This window comes from Geotrypetes seraphini, chromosome 14 (genome assembly GCF_902459505.1).
Source record: "Geotrypetes seraphini chromosome 14, aGeoSer1.1, whole genome shotgun sequence".
In the NCBI taxonomy this organism is placed as follows: Eukaryota; Metazoa; Chordata; class Amphibia; order Gymnophiona; family Dermophiidae; genus Geotrypetes; species Geotrypetes seraphini.
In genome coordinates, this window is record NC_047097.1 from 4,060,794 (window position 1) to 4,077,615 (window position 16,822).

The following is a 16,822-nucleotide window of genomic DNA, read 5'->3' on the forward strand; positions in this document are numbered from 1 at the left end:
TGCCATAATAAGTAATCAACAAGCCACTGTTGTTCAGTGTGACAAGTCATATACTGGTTTGTCTAATAGAACTAACTTAAAGGACAAGCAAGTATTGAATGCATCTACCCTTGGGGGTGCATCTATCATATGTATGGACCTTCAGGCAGCAATCGGGTATATAACCAGTTGCTTAATGCTTCGTCGGTCCAACCTTTATTAATTCAATGAATCACTCTCCTATTTATCTAAGTGCCATTTTTTTAGTGATGTATTTTTTTTATATATATAAGACAGGTGGATCACAAATCAATAAATTTAATGAAATGAACATGTGTGTACTTAACAGCTTTTGCTTGCATCACTTCCAAAAAAGGAGAAGGACAACTTATGCTTTTCCTGCAAATCAGATATAAATGATGTATTTTTAAACAATCCTCTACTCGGGAATAATAATCTAACACATCCTCACCACTTCCCAAGTATAACCCGTTCTTCAAACACAATTTTGTCAGAGCTTTTTTTCGGGCCTCAGTACCACCGCTGTCAAAATTTATTTAGTGGGACGAATTACATGAGAGATCCTCACTGGCCCACATTATTCATTTAAATATTTTCACTATTTGTAATAATTTAACTTTCTTTCATAAATATAAAGTGCAAAGTGCTTTATTATTTCATAACTTATCTTTTTAGTTGCTTTTTATATTCAGACCCGGGAGAGACAGACCTGACATGTTTCGCTATCGCCAGAATGCTATTTCAAGGGTCTCTCGTGGTCGATTTTGTCATCCGACTCCTACTGATTTCAAAGAGCAAGATGAAATAATAAATGAAGCACTTTGCACTTTATATTTATGAAAGAAAGTTAAAGCATTACAAATAGTGAAAATATTTAAATGCATAATATGGGTCAGTGAGGATGTCTCACGTAATTCTTCCCGCTAAAGAAATTCTGAAGCGGTGGAGTGGTGGTACTGAGGCCCGAAAAAAAGCTCCGACAAAGTTGTGTTTGAAGCACAGGTTATACTTGGGAAGTGGTGAGGATGTGTTTCCTGTAAATCAAGCATGTCAAACTCACAGCTCACAGGCCGCATGCGGCCCACAACAAACATCTTTGCAGCCCAGCAAATATAACCCGATAAGTCATAACTTGTCGCAAAATTTCTCCTACAATCCATCAGCGCCAAGCAGTTGCCTATCTAAGCCAGACGAAGACAACAATATAACATACGAGTATAACCAGTTGCTTATTCTTATTAAGTACTACGATGCAGACGCCTTTGGTACTCGAGACAAGCTTGTGACTCTAGTCATAATGCACCATTTCCCCTCATTAATACTAGCAGTGAATCAGACAATAATAATTCCTACCCCACCATTAGTCTTGTATTGACTTGCTTAGTGCGTCTTAACAGGAAATATTTTGCCTTTGGAGTACAATAAAAATATGAGTATAGGTTTATTTACATTATACACTTATTAATTTGGGCAATTATTCTGTGTCTGGTAAGTTAATATTTAAGAAAAGATATAGATTTTTATTGAAATGTTTTATATTTTTGTTTTAACAATTTTTCATTTATTTCATCTCTTTGTGTTCAATATCGAAACCCTGGGGTAATAAAACTAAACGAAAAATTGCTGATGAACATCGAAATTTCCAAGAAAAGTGGGAATTGGAGCATTTTTGCGGTGAAGTAAAAGATAATTTGCTTTTAGTGCGCCAAAGTTATATAACATTAAACAGCACTATGAACAGAATAAATCAAAATATGACAATTACGAAGGATTAATGAGACAAGGAAAATGGAAAGAGTTCAAGTTGGGACTGAAAAAAACAACAGTTCATGTTTACTAAAGTATCACAAGAAAGTGAAGTGGTGGTGCATGCAAGCTACGCTTTGTCGGAGTTGATAGCTAAACACTCGAAACCTTTTACCGAAGGTGATTGCATCAAGGAATGTCTAATTAAAGCTGCAGAAATTGTTTGTCCTGGAAGTGTGAAGGTTTTTCCAAACAATCTCTTTGTCTCGAAATACAGTTGCAGAAAGAATTACTGATTTGGCCAGCAATTTAAGAGATCAGATCAAAGCAAAATCATCTAGTTTCGAAGCATTTTCCATTGCCTGTGACAAGAGTACGGACTTGGGGGGTGCAGCTCAATTAGCTGTGTTTCTTCGTCCTTGCGACACAAATTTCAACATTTTTGAGGAATTATTGGAACTAGTAATGATGCGTGCACTACAACAGGCCAGGATATATTCAATTGTGTTTATGAACTTCTGCAAATATTTCCTGATCCAGTATGGTTACAAGATTTATCCTTCATGGTTGATATAACACACTAAAGATAAGGAGAATGGAATTGTCCAAAAAGAGTGATGTGCACTAAAATAGTGTCCACAAACTTATCTGTAGATGTACAAATCATTTATTCTTTCAAAATCATCATGGTACAATCAATGATTCAATGACTCTCAATGATTCAATGACTCGACACGTACATGTTTCGGCCAACAGGCCTGCCTCAGGAGTCTTTGGAATCATAAAACAAATAAGTTAATTACATGAATGTGGATGCAACCAATTTTCAAATAAGATCTAGAAAAGTCACTCGCGTGTGGAACTGTCTCAGATCAAGACGCCACAACTTGTTCTTGATCTGGGAGTTTTCCTATGAGTTCTGGGAGGATCCAATACATACCATGGCGCAAAATATAGGCTTGATGGTACCTATAATGGTCTCCATTGCGTCTGTGCCATATGCTCAGTATCAAAATGCCTAGTTACAGTAAGGACAACAGAATACTAGCCGATACATGGAAAACTTTACGGTATGTAAGCAATTTAACAACTATTCCAATTTACAAATCTACAAGTCAATCTATATGGGTAAACTCCAAGATTCAAATTGGCGGAGAAAGGCTAGTCTGGAAGCATTGGATGATAGCAGGAATACGTATATTGGATGATGCTATTTCTAATGGTGCTATGCTTGAATTTTCACAGTTGCAGCATTAGTTTGGACTTAATAAATCAGAAAATTTTAGATGGTTGCAACTGAAGCATGCCATTCAGGCGGGGTTCCCTGATTGGAAAAACCTTAATAATCATTATAGTATGGAATTTCTTTGTTTTCAGACAGACTTCTTGGGTCACCAGGCCGCCCAGTGGTATAAAATATTAAGTGGATTTACTAAAAAGAAATTAAAAACTGGTTTAAGAGATATTTGGAGCATTGAGATTAAGCATGAAATTACTGCATCTCAATGGCCACGAATTTGGTCTTGGAGGATGAAATGTACGGTGTCTGCATCTATGAGACAAACTTGGTTTTTTCTGTTACATAGAGCGTTATGGACTCATGTTAGGTTGCAAAAATTAGATAGTTCTTTGTCTAATAGATGTTGGCATTGTCATCTAGAAGTAGAAACTTTAGATCATTTATTGTTTCATTGCCCATATATTATGAATTTTTGGAAATCAATTTGGGACCAAATTAATAATTTATTAGAGAACCCAGTGGCATTATCCTATGATACTGTGATATTTGGTATGGAAATGAGAGCAAAAAGTCAGATTTCTGCTAACAACAATAAATTATTACTAATAATGACTGGGGTTGCCATTCAGCAAATTACATATAATTGGAAGGATTGGACGAGATTAAATTATAACTTTTGGTGGAATTCTTTATGCCATATCAATAAAATGGAAAGATTTATTGCTTTACAAAGGGGATACTTTAAGAAATTTCAGGATGTGTGGAAACCATTAACAAAATATTGTAAGGATTAAGTAAAATTATTTCCCTTTTAATTATCAGTTCAGGATATAGGGAGGGGGGTATTTTTCTTATTACATATATTATATAATAATGGAAGACATGGATGGGAGGGATGGGAAAGGGGAAGGGATAAAATTTATATAATGTACCAATGATTGTTTATAAGTGATATATTTATTGTTACTGTGAATGAATATATTTTACACTTAATGTAATTTTGAAAATGAATAAAGAATATTAAAAAAATATATATATATATATTTTGTACAAGAAGTCCCACAAAAAAACAGAGCTCTGCAGTAATCTGATCAAGAGATCGCCAAAGCATGCCTTACAGCTCTGGTAGCTAATAATTGTACATAGTGCTGCAACTTGAGTACCAGATGGAGTCTAGCAAATGGTACGTGCTCTTCAAACTTCTGAACAAAGTCAAAACTCACTCCTACATTCCAAGCTCTTCATTTTAAGGAAAGCGACCAGCTGCCAAGTGTGGATTGGACATCAAACTCCAAAACAGTCTTCAGACTCGATCATGAAGTCTTTGCTCCTTTTCAAGCCAAATACTGAACCCTTCAGGCTAACAAGAAGTAAGAACTGCTTCTGCAAGAAGTTATTGTGGAAAAAAGTGTGGCGCAGTGGTTAAAGCTCCAGCCTCAGCACCCCGAGGTTGTGGGTTCAAACCCACGCTGCTCCTTGTGACCCTGGGCAAGTCACTTAATCCCCCCATTGCCCCAGGTACGTTAGACAGATTGTGAGCCCACCAGGACAGACGGGGAAAAATGCTTGAGTACCTGAATAAATGCATGTAAACCGTTCTGAGCTCTCCTGGGAGAACGGTATAGAAAATTGACTAAATAAAAATAAAATAAAATCCTAGAAAACAGAGAATGACATGGGGACTTTGTCCCCATCCCCTCAGGAACTCAATTTCCCTGTCCCTACCCCATTCCTGTAAGCTCTGCCTTGACCGCTTGTGCAGATGAGGACACAGCTCGCAGGGACAGGTAAAGAACTCGCGGGGTTGGGACGGGAAAATGAGTTCCCGTGGGGACAGGGAAAAATTTGTCCCCGTGTCGTTCTCTACTAGAAAACGCAATCTGGGGAGGGGGGATGAGTGGCATTTGCTTTACATTTTTACCCATTCATAAAACAATCCAAGTTCATTTCTTATACCCTTCATCTGAGTAGGTCACAGTCTAATCAGATACACTTAAGTATTTTCCCTATCTGTCCCTGTAGGTCCACAATCAACTATGGTACTTAGGGCAATGGAGGATTAAGTGACTTGCCTGGGGTCACAAGGAGTGGTACTAGGACTGAACCCATAACCTCAGGGTGCTGAGCAGCAGTTCTAATTGGAGAATGACATGGGAAGAGGTTCCTGCGGTAAACCACGGATAATGGTGGGAATTCTGTAGGAATGGGAAAAATGACTAGTTTACCGCAGGAACGGGAGCAAGATCTTTTACCGCCCCATGGAAGTGGTAAAAAGCCTTGTTCCCTTGGTTTTCAAAAATGTACCTGGGTTGGCAATGGCATTTCTAACCTTTCCTCCCCAGCTCCTCTCTCACCCTGTGCTGATTCTACCTTTAGGACCATCAGCCGTGCCAGGAGAAGAATCTTCAGATACTTGCACCGAAGCCTTCCTTCTGCCGAGTTCCCCCTTGATATAACTTCTGGTTTTGCAAAACCAGAAGTTACATCAAGGATGGACTCGGAAGAAGGAAGGCTCCGGAGATGAAGATTCTTCATGATGGCACATGGGGGGGAGGGGACTGCTTTTGCCCTTTGGTCCTTGTGTCTCCTGGGCTGGGAAGAGCAGATGAAGAAGGCTGGGCTACTGGAATCGGCAGGGGGCCCAATTCATGCCCAATGAGTCGTGGTTTTAGTTCCTTGGCAGCATGGCAAAATAACTAATTGTTGGCCACTGGGGAGAGAAAGCCAGTCACCGGCGCTTGCGTGGCCAGGCTGGCAGCAGGACCAAAGAGCATGTGGGAATGCACCAAAGAAACAAGTGGGCTGGGAACAGCAGCGAGGGCTCCTGGAGCACCACCAACAGAGGCAGAAATGAGACTGGACCTCAGATGGGTAATGGCTGGGGTCTGAAAGGCTATTGGGCTGCAATTGGGCCCCACCAGAGGGGACTCCAGGTGGACTTGGGGGGTCAACTGGCTCAAGGGTTACACCTGCAGGAGGGGGATGCTGGCTGGTTGGTTCTATAGCTGTAGCTGAAGGGTGGTGCTGGATCTGGTATGGGGCAGGGGGGAAGGGAGAGAAGTGCTGGACCCATGTGTGTGTGTGGGGGAGGGTTGGTGCTGAAGGGAGAGAGATGTTAGACTCATTTGGGGGGTTGAAGGGAAGGGAGAGAGGTGCTGGTTTCTTGGGGAGTGTTGATGAAAGGGAGAGAGGTAGTGAACTGCAGGGGGCTGGGGGGAAGGGAGACAGGTGTTTAATCTATGGGAAGAGTGCTGAGGGAAGGGAGGAGGAGAGAGAAAGGAAGGGAAAGAGATGCTGAATCAAGGGGATAAAGAGAGAGTGAAATATTGAACACAGCACAGGGAGGGAAGAAAGAGAAGGTGAGAGACACACTGGTGTAAGAGAGGGAAGAAGCTGGACACTAGGTGATATATGAAAAAAGGGGAGATGGTGGGCATGGATGGGAGCTTAGGGACAGGGATACAAAAGGGGTGCATTGGGGTGACATATGAACACAGTCAGTGGGGTAATGCCAGACATGGAAGGCAGAATAGGAACGCAGAAAGGAGATGCTGGACTTAGAGGGACATAGAGGAGTGATAGTGGACACAGGTAGAGGGATAGGGACATAGAATGAAAGTGATGATGAATGCAGGGAGAGGAGGCACAGAGGAAATACTAGAAAGGGAATTTTAGGAGACAGAGAAGGAAGATGTTGAACATGGGGGAAAACATACATAGAGATGGAAGATGGATGGTGCGAATGGGGAAAGAAGAAATGTCAAATGTTCAGGAGACCCTGGTGAGTGAATTAAGAGATGACATAAGGAAACAGAAACTAGAGCCTGAGACCAATATGATTTGAAGAATAAAATGACCAGACTACAAAAGGTAGAAAGAATCATTTTATTTTCTATTATGTGATTAGAATATATCAGATTTGAAATATGTATCCTGCCAGAGCTGGTGTTAGAAATAACTGGGGACCACAAAGTCAGGCCGGGCTTCTTTAGCTTCCAGTTGGCTTAGGGCTTTCTCTTGCCAGGGGGCAGTTGCCCTAGTTGCATTCCTGAGGTATTCTGTTAGTACTAGCTAGCAGACAATATTTTGATATTGATACTATTTCAAATAATGTCTCCAAAAACAGTATCATATAACCATTAATCTAAATTCTTTTTATACCATAGTGAGCTAGGTCTTCAGAAGTGCCAGTAATAGCCAAGTGTTTTCAACAGCTACAATACTTTTTTGGCACTGGCCTCCTCATTAGACCTGCTTTTTATTTATTTTCTTATGTACTCTAGTCTTAATTACATGTGAACCGAGTCGAGCACCGTTGGGAGATGACCCGGTATATAAATTGAAGACTAGATTAGATTATTTACTTTTTTATATATAAAGTGCTCATGCTCATTCAAAACATTGCTTAATAGCTATATATAAAAGTTAAAACTTATCTCTTCTAATTTTTTGCTAGTTGCTCATATCGGGAAGGGACCTGTCACTTCGATATGTTTCACCGCATAGGCTATATCAAGAAAAGTCCCCCCTTTTAGTTTTATTCTGCACCATCCCGATCAACCAGCTTTTTCTAAACGGTGACAGGTCAAAAGCGCGCAAGACAATCGCGCGCGGACAAAATCGCGCAGACAACTCAGCGCAAAGACAATTGAGCGCAAGACAAGTAAGCGCAAAGACAACGAGTTGTCTTGCGCTGAGTTGTCTTGCGCTCAGTTGCTGGCGCTGAGTTGTCTTGCGCTGAGTTGTCTTGCGCCAAGTTGTCTTGCGCTGAGTTGTCTTGCGCTCAGTTGCTTGCGCCGAGTTGTCTTGCGCCGAGTTGCTGGCGCTGAGTTGTCTTGCGCTGAGTTGTCCCGCTCGTGCACATTTTGGAAAATAATTTGCGCTCAATTGTCTTGCGCTCAAATGTCTCACGCTCGGTTGTCTTTGCGCTCACTTGTCTTAATGCTCAATTGTCTTTCGCTCATTTGTCTCGCGCTCGGTTGTCTGCGCGATTTTCTTGTGCGCAATTGTCTATGAACCTTCTAAACAACTAAGCGGGTCTAATGAGGAGGCCAGTGCCAAAAAAGTATTGTACATTCATACTAAAGATGGCACTATTTAACTCTGTTTCATTAATGGTTGGGAGTTATACAACACAAGTCTCCAATACTTCACCCAATCTCCACAGTATCCAACATCCCTCTCCACAAAATGCTCTCATATATTTCAAATCTGGCAAAATGTGGTCTCAGGTATCCCTCCTCCACCCTTAGTAATGTTCAATAGCGGTAGGGATAACGGTGTTTTTATTCCTCATTGGCCCACATCCTTTTATTGCAGTTATTTAGGTAAACTTTTTTTTTTAAACTTTTTAACTTTTTTATCCACCATAATCTTTTTAGAACTTTCCTTGAGATCTTCTAATTATTTTTGACATAAGCACTGCTTTAATCCTGAAAGAGAGACGCTAATAGACACACACAGATCGTAGAAGAGCCAACCCACTGGCCCAACCTTCTCTCCGCAGCTCTGAACCCTGGGAGCTGCTAAATTTATAAATTTCACAACACTGCTTTCCTTTAACAAAGGGGCACAACATGGATCTCCAGCGCTTATATTTATGCTCCCTCCGCAATACACCCATACTTTTTTTTTTTTTGGGGGGGGGGGTTGACCTTCCAGCTCCTTCTTCAGTGCCCCCACTCATGCTGACTCCATATCATGGCTCCCGCCCAGTCTCCAGCCTCCATATGCCACCTTTTTCATAAATATGAAGCAAAAACGGAACGTGCTGCGTTTAAATGAGTTTGGTTTAGCTGTATAAGAGGTGTGTTACAGGACAGAGGATTTACCAGTCACAAGAACTTCTGGAACACATGCTTTAATCCAGTGCCAGCGATGTCAGTTTACCATGCCAGGCCTCAGATTACACAGTTGTACTTGAGTAATAAATGCTTTTCTATCTCTTAGGAGCCAGTGTGTCCAAATAGGTTTGTTTTGCACATATCATGACGAGAAAGAACCTCACCCTAGGGAAGGTTGGGTATGAAGCTGTCACACAAACTAAGGGCAAAACTGTCTTGTCATACCAGAGAATGCAAAGGTACTACAGTAGTGTGTACATTTAGGTATCCTGTTCCTACAAGTGAGCCATATATTCCTAAAATCAGTATAGGCTAGGCCCTAGGGGTGTCAAAGTCCCTCCTTGAGGGCCGCAATCCAGTTGGGTTTTCAGGATTTCCCCAATGAATATGCATTGAAAGCAGTGCATGCACATAGATCTCATGCATATTCATTGAGGAAATCCTGAAAACCCGACTGGATTGCAGCCCTCAAGGAGGGACTTTGAGATCCCTGCGATACATCTGTCTCCGTAATAAAGTGCAGTATAAGAGTTTACCCTGGAAAGTGACAGACTCAAAACAATATAAACAAACACCCAATCCAAAAAACAAAACACACAGCAATTGGCAACAAACAGTGGTTTTTTGCCATTCCTGAACTTAGATCAAGCCCGATTAGCTTAGGCCAGGGGTGGGCAACTCCGGTCCTCGAGGGTTGGAATCCAGTCGGGTTTTCAGGATTTCCCCAATGAATATGCATTGAAAGCAGTGCATGCATATTCATTGGGGAAATTCTGAAAACCCGACTGGATTCAGGCCCTCGAGGACCGGAGTTGCCCACCCCTGGCCTAGGTCTTAATTGTATGACGTGACCCAGGAGGCTTCCCTCTTGACTTTTTGGTAGAGAATGACATGAGAATTCAATCACCGCTACCGACCCATTGGAAACAATCCCGCATCATTCTTTAGCAGGAATCACAAAGTCCCTCCTTGAGGGCCACAATCCAGTCAGGTTTTCAGGATTTCCCCAATGAATATGCATGAGATCTATCAGCATACAACGAAAGCAGTGCATGTGCATAGATCTCATGCATATTCATTGGGGAAATCCTGAAAACCGACTGGATTGCAGCCCTCGAGGAGGGACTTTGACACCCCTGGGCTAGGGCAAATGCTTTGAATCTGTGTGTACTTGCCCTCCTTATATCAGATTTTATTACAGGTGTGAAAAAAAAAAGTATGTAGCAGCCTCGCTTTTGACATTTACTTTATAGTCCCAGGGATCTCAAAGTCCCTCCTCGAGGGCCACAATCCAGTCGGGTTTTCAGGATATCCCCCATGAATATGCATGAGATCTATGTGCATGCACTGCTTTCAATGCATATTCATTGGGGAAATCCTGAAAACCCGACTGGATTGCGGCCCTCAAGGAAGGACTTTGAGATCCCTGGTCCAGAGCAAGGCAAACAGATGTGTTGACCTTCAGCGGCCATTTACTGTTCCCGCACCCGCACACGATATCGATATTAGCTGTTGGAAAATCATTGGTAATTGCACTTTTAACAAAAAATTCATTAACATATGCCTAGAGAAGAAATATTGCAGATCTCGCTCACACAACCCATAATGACTGTACTGCATATTGGCATTAAGCAGGTCACACCAGCTATTCACACTTTCGGCAACATTTAGAGATGATAATCATATTATTACTGGTATTTCGCTAGGTAGTCCTGCTTGGCTATCCCTTATAAATATCCATCCATCCATATACTTATCTATACACTCACCGACTTTAGCATAATAATAATAATTATTATTTATTATTTATTTATATGCCGGCATACCGGGGAGGTTCTAAGCGGCTCACAGCATGAGAAAAACAATACAATACATACATTTTCAATACAAGTCTCAATAAAATACAATAAAAGGCAGAACGAAAGAAGTTATCCTGCCGTTGTATTGGGCGATGGTGCGCCCGCATCTGGAGTACTGCGTCCAGTACTGGTCGCCGTACCTTAAGAAGGATATGGTGCTACTCGAGAGGGTTCAGAGGAGAGCGACGTGTCCAATAAAAGGGATGGAAGACCTTTCATTCGCTGAGAGATTGGAGAAACTGGGTCTCTTTTCCCTGGAGAAGAGGAGACTTAGAGGGGATATGATAGAGACTTACAAGATCATGAAGGGCATAGAGAGAGTAGGGAGGGACAGATTCTTCAAACTTTCGAAAAATAAGAGAACAAGAGGGCATTCGGAAAAGTCGAAAGGGGACAGATTCAAAACGAATGCTAGGAAGTTCTTTACCCAACGTGTGGTGGACACCTGAAATGCGCTTCCAGAGGACGTACTAGGGCAGAGTACGGTACTGGGGTTTAAGAAAGGATTGGACAATTTCCTGCTGGAAAAGGGGATAGAGGGGTATAGATAGAGGATTACTGCACAGGTCCTGGACCTGTTGGGCCACCGCGTGTGCGGACTGCTGGGCACGATGGACCTCGGGTCTGACCCAGCGGAGGCACTGCTTATGTTCTTGATCAGAATAAAAGGTACAAACAATTCAATAAAATTGAATCGAGATGAAAATGTAAACCATGCAGGTAAGAAACATAAGAACAGAATGCAAACATGGTTGAAATAAGAGAAAATATAAAACTATTACATAATTGAGTCTTTAGTAATTTCCTAAAATCTACATAAGAAAAAGCGTCTAACATCATTTTTCCGAGCAATAACACTATTTAGTGCAGTGTCAGAGATCCCTGCGATCTTTTTTGCAAGCAAGATTGTCAAATGATCAGACCGCCTGAAAGTACTTCAACAGGGTCACTTTAGCTGGAGACGTGTTGGGGAGAAACAGGACTCACATGCATTGAACCGATCCCAAGCAGAGGGGCGCCCCAGCACCCGCGGACTCACCGGAGCGCTGCACGCAGCCCTCCCGCCTCGCTTCTACTAACTTCAACTTCCAGCTAACTTCTCGGCCAGAGCGCCAGGGGCGCGCCCCCGACGGCCAGGTCGGGGCGTGGCTAACTCGCCCCTGCGGGAGCGCGCGGAAAAGTTGGGCGTGAGGCGGAGCGCCCCCTGCCGGGCCCGAGGCTGTAGTGCCGCGACTTCCGGGCGGAATGAGAGCGAAGGGGGGAGAATTTGTGCCAAATAGGGGAGGGTGTCTCTGAAAACTGGGACGTGCTATGCTGTTTACAGCACTTTTGGATTCATAACTTAACACATTGCTCCGGAAGTCCGATACTCCAATCCTATAGCGACTATTGCGTTCAGGGGGGGTCACCTCTATGAGTGCAGACTAGCGGATGCTGAGCATTTCCAATATTGAACAATATCTTTCTGTCCAGGAAGTGATCATTTGTTTAACATCCACAATCATTTTTAAATTTGGGTACCTAGGACTGCTTTTATTGGAAAGCTGTGTACAATGTTCCAAACATAGGAAGCAACTTTTCAAAATGATCAGGGGTGCTCTAAAGCCCCGCCCCAGACCCAAGCTGCGCCCCCTGGACCCGCACCATAATAACAGTACTAATTATAATGCAATTTTTTTCCATTCATTCTTCATATATACACACAATATAATCTCATTAACAATACATAATAGTTAACCACAAAATTAAACTACACTGGACTGTATGCTTCTCAACATTCATTCCCACCAGAACAACCGCCCTTGGTTACATATGCAGAACACAGAAAACCCCTATGCAAATACAGGACCACAAACCCATAGGAGGAACCTAAGGCTCCCGGGCCTATTCTGGTTGGCCCAGGCGCCTCAGGCCCCACTAGTGGGCGGGGTTTAAGCCATCTGGGCCAATCCGGCCCCATTCCGGAGCCGGCTGGCCTGCCGGACGGGCGGGCTTGGCACCCGTCCGTCCGGCCAGCGTTGACAAGGTATAGATGGTGGGATTGGGGGTAGGGGGGGATCGTGGGGTCGGCGGGGGGTTCGGGGGGTGCGATCATGGGCAATTCGAGGGCAGAAGGGCCTGGGATCCCTCCTGCTCATATTTTAGTGGGGGGTGGGGGGTAGGGGGTCCACCTGGGCAGGAGGGGTTGGGCTCCCTCCTGCCCAATCTTGTAGGGGGTGGGGGTCACATGGCCAGGAGGTCTTGGGCTCCCTCCGACTCAGGGGGGATTAGAGATCGCGGGGCAGGAGGGCTTGGGCTCCCTCCTGCCCCAAATGTAATCGGGGGGGGGGGGGCCACGGGGCAGGAGGGCTTGAGCTCCCTCCTGCCCCAATAGTGTGTTTGTGGGGGGTTGATGTATCACGGCAGGAGAGATTGGCCATCTCCCCTGCCGTGATGCGATCACTCCTCTATCCGAACTGCCACAACCCGCGGCAGGAGAGATTGGGCATCTCTCCTGCCATGGATCGCGGCAGTTCGGGTAGAGGGGTGATCGCATCGCGGTATGAGAGATGAGGCATCTCTCCTGCTGCGATGATTGCGGTGGGGGGTGATAGGTTGCCGGGCCACTGAACTGATTGCGCCAGCCACGATCAGCTCAGCAGCCCCTTTTCAGCACTTATACCTGTTTTGACTTGGTCTAAGTGCCAACTAGGCAACCTGCCTAAAGTTTTGGTTATACCTGCTGCACACCTAGGTCTAGATCGGCCCACCTCCCACCCTTTCCCCTCCTCTAAAAACGCCTCTTTTCTTTCTGTGCATTTAGAGGCAGGGGAAAGGCGTAAGCTGGTTTTAGATATGTCTAAAACCAGCTTTGATTATGGGTACTTGGACGATCAGGCTTTTTGATCGTCCAAGTGGCTATTTAGGTCACTTTTTAGACGTTCTTTTCTTTTGATTATGAGCCCCATAGGCTTCAGCTTATCAGTGAAGTACTTCTACAGAGTCTAGCGAGAAACAGAATTACTATACATTTTCTGCAGGCACACACAGGATGCTAACTGTGTGGCCCGGCTATACACGGTCTGAGGTTTCACCTTCCGCCATAAATGATCTATCAGTGCAATTGAATTGATAAATTCAAGTTTAGTCATATTCCATTTTTTGTTTTGAATTTTATTTTTCTAACCATCTTTCCACAGTTTCTGGCTACACTTCCTTCTGTCTGTGCTCCTAGCTGTGTTTCCGGGGCCTTCTTATCCATTTGCTGTTTTTCTCTCTCCTTCACTTTCTGTCCTACATCCATCTTTGGCACTACCTTTTTTTTTTTTTTTTTTTTTTTTAAATCTTTATTGATTTTCAAAACTTATACAAAGTGCAACAAATATATAATATCAAGTAACAGCACTTATATTCTTGCAAACAACTGAAACACATTAACCCAACCCATCCTCCCTACCTGGATGTGTGTAGAAATCTATGAAAATCCAGAAATTAAGGATTCAATCATTCTGTTGCCTGACAAATGCCTCCAATGGACTCCAAATCTCTTTAAACCGCTTACTATTTCCAGATTGCTCTGCAATCATCCTTTCATGTCTATAGTACAGACAAAGGGTTCCTTTTACTAAGGTGCGCTAGCGTTTTTAGCACGCGTGGCAATTTAGTGCACGCTAATCGTGCGCTAAAACTGCTAGCGCAGCTTAATAAAAGGAGCCCAAAGTGTTTCCCACCAAAAAGAAAAGTTCAACCTATCCCAATTCTTCCAATTTCTAGTTATTAATCGCATGGCGCAACTTAAAAAAAATCAGTACAGCTTGCCGGGTCTATGTTTCCAGACAGATTTTCAAAGGCATCAGGCCGATAAGTGGTACAAATTAATATCTGAAGATTTGGAGAAAAACTCCAAAACAAGCTTAAGAGACATTTGGAGAATAGAACTAAGCAGCATATTTCTGCTATGCAATGGCCACGGATTTGGACTTGGAGAGTGAGATGTAGAGCGTCAGCATCTCTGAGACAAACTTGGTTCTTTTTTGTTATATAGAATAATTTGGACCCCTGTTCGTTTACAAATGTTGGATAATTTAAAGTCTAATAGATGCTGGCACTGTCATCTTGAAGTAAGGACACTGGATCATCTTTTATTGTATTGTCCGTTGATTCGCAATGTTTGGAAATCAATTTGGGGCAAAATTAATTTGCCATTAACTTTTAACATTCAGCTTTCTTCCATTTTTCTGCTTTCTTCTCAATATCTATCTAATTTTCATGTCTTACCTTCCCTTCACATTTCTTCTGACTTGATATACGCTTTTACATACCAAAGTGATTTACATCTTTACAGTATTAAAAATTAATTAAAAACCTGGGGAATAGACAAACAAACCAATAGTGACTTTTGAGACAAAAAAGGTTTGAAACAAAAGGAAAAGGGTAAGGGTACAATATTAAAAATAAAAGGAAAAGGCACAGGACAAAAAACGACAGGGGAGAGGGATTGTCTGGACCAGGCGTCTTCGCTTTTTTTTTTCATTATCAATCGTAGATCTCATAAACGTCTTTGAAAAGAAAAGTTTTAAGATTGATTTTAAAGTTGTTTAAACTAGTTTCTTGCCGTAGTGTTAGGGGAAGGGCGTTCCAAAGTGTGGGCGCAACTACCGAGTAAATGGTTTTTCGCGTTGTATCATAAAAGAGCGGTCTGATTGAGGGACTAGTCAGAAGATGTTACTGAGAAGATCTCAGTGACCTTGAGGATTCAAAAGGGATTAAAAGCCTGTCCATGAACAAGGGGGAGTAGTTAAATGTTAGAACTCTTTTCCAGTGGAATTAATAAGAATTTTGTATTCTTTGAAATTTTGCAAACTTTTAAAAGCACACCTGTTTCAAGAATATTTGATGTAATGATTATTGTAGTTATTTTAATTATGTAAATTTGCTGGTATCCGACTAGCATGAAATTGTTAAACTGCACTAATCTAATAATGTTTGGTATGTATTGGAATATATTTTAAATGCTATTGCAATTCCTTTCCATTTCTTTATGTGTGGGTTGTTTGGTTTTGTTCTAGAAACTGCATTGGTTGTTCAACTGTCACCAGTGCACACGTTCCCAAAATTAATTGTCTTTCATTTTGGTTTTAAGTGGCTTTAAGTTAAGTGATTTTAAGTGACTTTAATTAAGCATTTTAAATATTTGTAGTGGTTTTATGTGGCTTTAGGTTAAGTGGTTTTAAGTTTTAAAGTGACTGGGGACAGTGAGGGGATAATAATAATAATAATAGTTTATATACCGCAGTACCGTGAAATTCTATGTGGTATACAAAAGATTAAAAGACGTTACAAATTGAATGAACTTAAAAGAGGTGAAGGAAAGTGGTTAATAGGTCAAGAGAACCGTATTGAGGAGAAAGAGATGTACGGGTCAGCTGTCTAGATATTTCAGGAACAGATATGTTTTTAGGCGTTTCCTGAATTCCTCATAAGTAGTGGGCAATAGCAATTGTTCTAGATCTTTACCCCATAATGCTGCCTGATGTGAGAGAAGGTGTTCATGGTGTTTTTTTCAGTTTACACCCTCTAATTGGGGGGGGGGAGGGGGAAATGAAATTCGAGTGTGAGGCGAGCTTCTCTTGTGTCTGTTGGCTGAGAAGGAGAAAAGGTCGGTTATGTATTTAGGGGCTAGTCCGTATAGTACTTTATAGTATCAATATGATGAGAATGGGTTGGGGATGAATAGAATTGACTGGGGTCAACTTGGGTGGGGACTTGATTAGTTTCCCATGCACACCTCTAACACAGATGTTCATTCTTTGAAGTTCTGTTCTGCTAGTTGGGTTTTAAGTTTTAAATGTTAGGTTTTAAGTTGCTATAAGTTTTTTTAAGGATTTAAATGGATTTTAGTGGCTTTAAGTATTTTTTTAGATTTTAAGTGGATTTTAGTGGCTTTAAGTTATGTGTTTTTAAGTTTGAAATAATTGACTGAGGACAGTGAGGGGATGGTATCAATATGATAGGATGAATAGAATTGTCTGCGGCCGGTTGGGGTGGGGACTAGATTATGTTCCCGTGCACACCTCTAACACGGACTTTCAATTTGCCTTAGTTCTGCTCTGCTTAGTGGTTTTTAAGTTTTAGGTTTTAAGTAGTTTTAAGTT

At 42.1% G+C, this 16,822-nt stretch overlaps 1 protein-coding gene across 2 annotated transcripts in view; it reads right to left on the reverse strand.

Annotated features, from left to right (window-relative positions):
* The window catches only part of DAPK2 (death associated protein kinase 2), a 188,853-nt gene extending 177,059 nt beyond the window's left edge, over positions 1–11,794 (reverse strand). For both annotated transcript variants that reach the window (XM_033921041.1, XM_033921040.1), the window contains exon 1: positions 11,676–11,794. The gene's annotated coding sequence lies outside the window, so the exon portion shown is untranslated. The remainder of the gene's footprint in view (positions 1–11,675) is intronic.
* Between the last annotated feature and the right edge of the window lie 5,028 nt (positions 11,795–16,822).